This window comes from Myotis lucifugus, unplaced genomic scaffold, assembly GCF_000147115.1.
Source record: "Myotis lucifugus unplaced genomic scaffold, Myoluc2.0 scaffold_23, whole genome shotgun sequence".
In the NCBI taxonomy this organism is placed as follows: Eukaryota; Metazoa; Chordata; class Mammalia; order Chiroptera; family Vespertilionidae; genus Myotis; species Myotis lucifugus.
The window spans coordinates 5,186,385-5,189,063 of NW_005871071.1; positions in this window are offsets into that span (position 1 = coordinate 5,186,385).

Genomic DNA, 2,679 nt, shown 5'->3' on the forward strand with positions numbered 1-2,679 from the left:
TCACAGGGGTCGCCTAAGACCATCGGAAAACACATATATAATTACATATTGTTTTTGTGATTAATCACTATGCTTTAATTATGTTCAATTTGTAACAATGAAAATACATCCTGCATATCAGATATTTACATTACGACTCATAACAGTAGCAAAATTACAGTTATGAAGTAGCAACGAAAATAATTTTATGGTTGGGGGTCACCACCACATGAGGAACTGTATTAAAGGGTCGTGGCATTAGGAAGGTTGAGAACCACTGCTTTTAAGGGTAACTTTTAGGGCGCTGGTCTCTAGTGATTGGTCCGCACAGGGGGTGTGGCGGTGGGGGAGTGTTGGGGGAATCATTAGTCATCACAGCTGGTCCCAAGGTCAGCCATAGCATCGCTTGTCTGGTTTTGCTGTTCTTCTAGGCTTGGAGCTGAAGCACAAACCGAGGTCTAAATGTATTTGATGTGGGTGAGAACCTCATTGTCCTGGAGGTTTAATGTTTAAGAGCTATTCTTTGCGCCCCCCTCCCCCCGCCCTTGTTCATTTAAGGGACTAGCAACGTGACAGGGGAGGAAAGGTCAGGAGACCGTCTGAACCCCGCATGGCCAGCAATATGAAAGGTCAAGGGGGTCTAAATCGAACACCCAGTGATATGCTAGGGCAAGAAAGGTTACTCTGGAGACGAGGTCCTTGTTTTCCCAGCTTTGCCTGTTGCTAGGCCCCCTGGGGCTTTCTGCCCAGTGACCTTCTGTGCCTGGCCCGTCATCCTTGCTCTGCTCAAGTCTGTCTGTTTACTACAAAGGAAGGAATGTCCTTGTCAGAGTTGGCCTCTCCAACCCTTCCCAAACCTCTTCCTTTTTTGAACAAAAAGGAACCACATACTAAACCTGACAAGCTCAGGGAAGGCCTGCATGGCTGCTTTACAAACTCAGAGACCTAAAGTAACCACATAGGATGGTCTGAAATGAGAACTTTTTTTAAATCCCCACCCGAGGATACTTATTCCATTGATTTTTACAGAGAGTAGAAGGGAGGAAGGAGGGGTAGAGAAACATTGATGTGAGAGACACATCGATTGGTTGCCTCCCGAACACACCCGGACCAGGGCCAGGGATTGGACCGCAACCAAGGTATGTGCCCTTGACGGAGAATTGAACCCGAGACCCTTCAGTACATAGGCCGATGCGATGCTCTAACCACTGAGACACCAGCCAGGGCTGAAATGAAAACTTTACAAATAAAAGCAGTTTATGGTATCTTTTTGCATCTACTGAAACATACCTTTGGAATGGCTGAGTAACTTCCCTTTTTCCAGACCTCTCAGGCACAACCAATGCACCAGGGTAGAGACCACAAATCCTCTCATTGTTATTGTTATCGTGTTAATTGTTGACTGTTAACTATCCTATACCCACCTATATAAAAGAAGTATGTGTCTACCATTTACTTTTCACCCAATCCCGGAGGGATTCTCTCTTTGCTTTCTCCTGCCTCCCTAATCTAATGGATTTCATGTAACCCACTTATGTCTTCTCTTTTGACTGTAATGTATAAAATAAAATGCAATACTTCCATTCTCTAGACCATTTTCTCAATCCGTTGAGATTTTGCTTCCCAGCAATTGTTTATAATTTGGCTCAATAAACTCACAAAATCCTCTACAGGTTTGAATTTTGTTTGTTTGTTAATCCTCACCCGAGGATATTTTTCCATTGATTTTTGTTGTTGTTGTTGCCTCCCCGCAATGTGCCCAGACCAGGACGGACCGGGATTGATACTGCAACTGAGGATCCTGCAACCGAGATATGTGCCCTTGATCTGAATGGAACCTGAAGCCCTTCAGTATGCAGGCTGACGCTCTATCCACTGAGCAAAACTGGCTAGGGTTCTCTACAGGTTTGAATGTTTCTTACATTGACACTTTCCCCCAAAGGAGTGCAGTGTAACTCTTGTTTTTTAAATTGCAATCCCGGTACAATTCATCCTGAGATTCTACCCAGGACAGCCTGGTTGAGTTTTGATGGTTTCCAAATTCCCACAGAATTGCAGTCATCTGTTGCTTTTCACTAGTTTAACTCTTAGAAGGAAATCTCATTGCCAGGTGTCTGAGAAACACTTCATTGGAACCACCCTGTATTGCCAGTAGCTATCAGATGGCAAGTAGCCTGAGGATTTGCCCTAGCCCGTTTGGCTCTGGATAGAGTGTCAGCCTGTGTACTGAAGGGTCCTGGTTCAATTCTGGTCATGCCCCGGTCCGCCCCAGGAGGCAGCCAATCAATGATTCTCTCTCATCATTGATGTTTCTCTCTTTCACTCTCCCTTCCTCTCTGAAATCAATAAAAATATATTTAAATAATAATAAAAATGTAAAGCCAAAGGATTTGGCAGTCAACACATTGCGGACGGATCACGAGAATTCTCACTTCATATTCCACAGTGTTTTACAAAGTATCGTACTTTAAAAAGATATTAGCTTTTAAGAACATGTAATAAATAACTTCAAAATGCAGTGGGTATTTAATTTTAAAGCGTGCCTTTAACATTTATGTAAAACGTTGTACTCGTTCAATAGAAACTTATCTGGCCACTGGGTAAAGCTAGCAATAAAACGACTGGTCCTAGTCCGCAATGTGTTAAGAAACCATGGGCAGAGTTTGGCGCCAGCAGTTTCAGCAAAGTTGTGGGGACGAC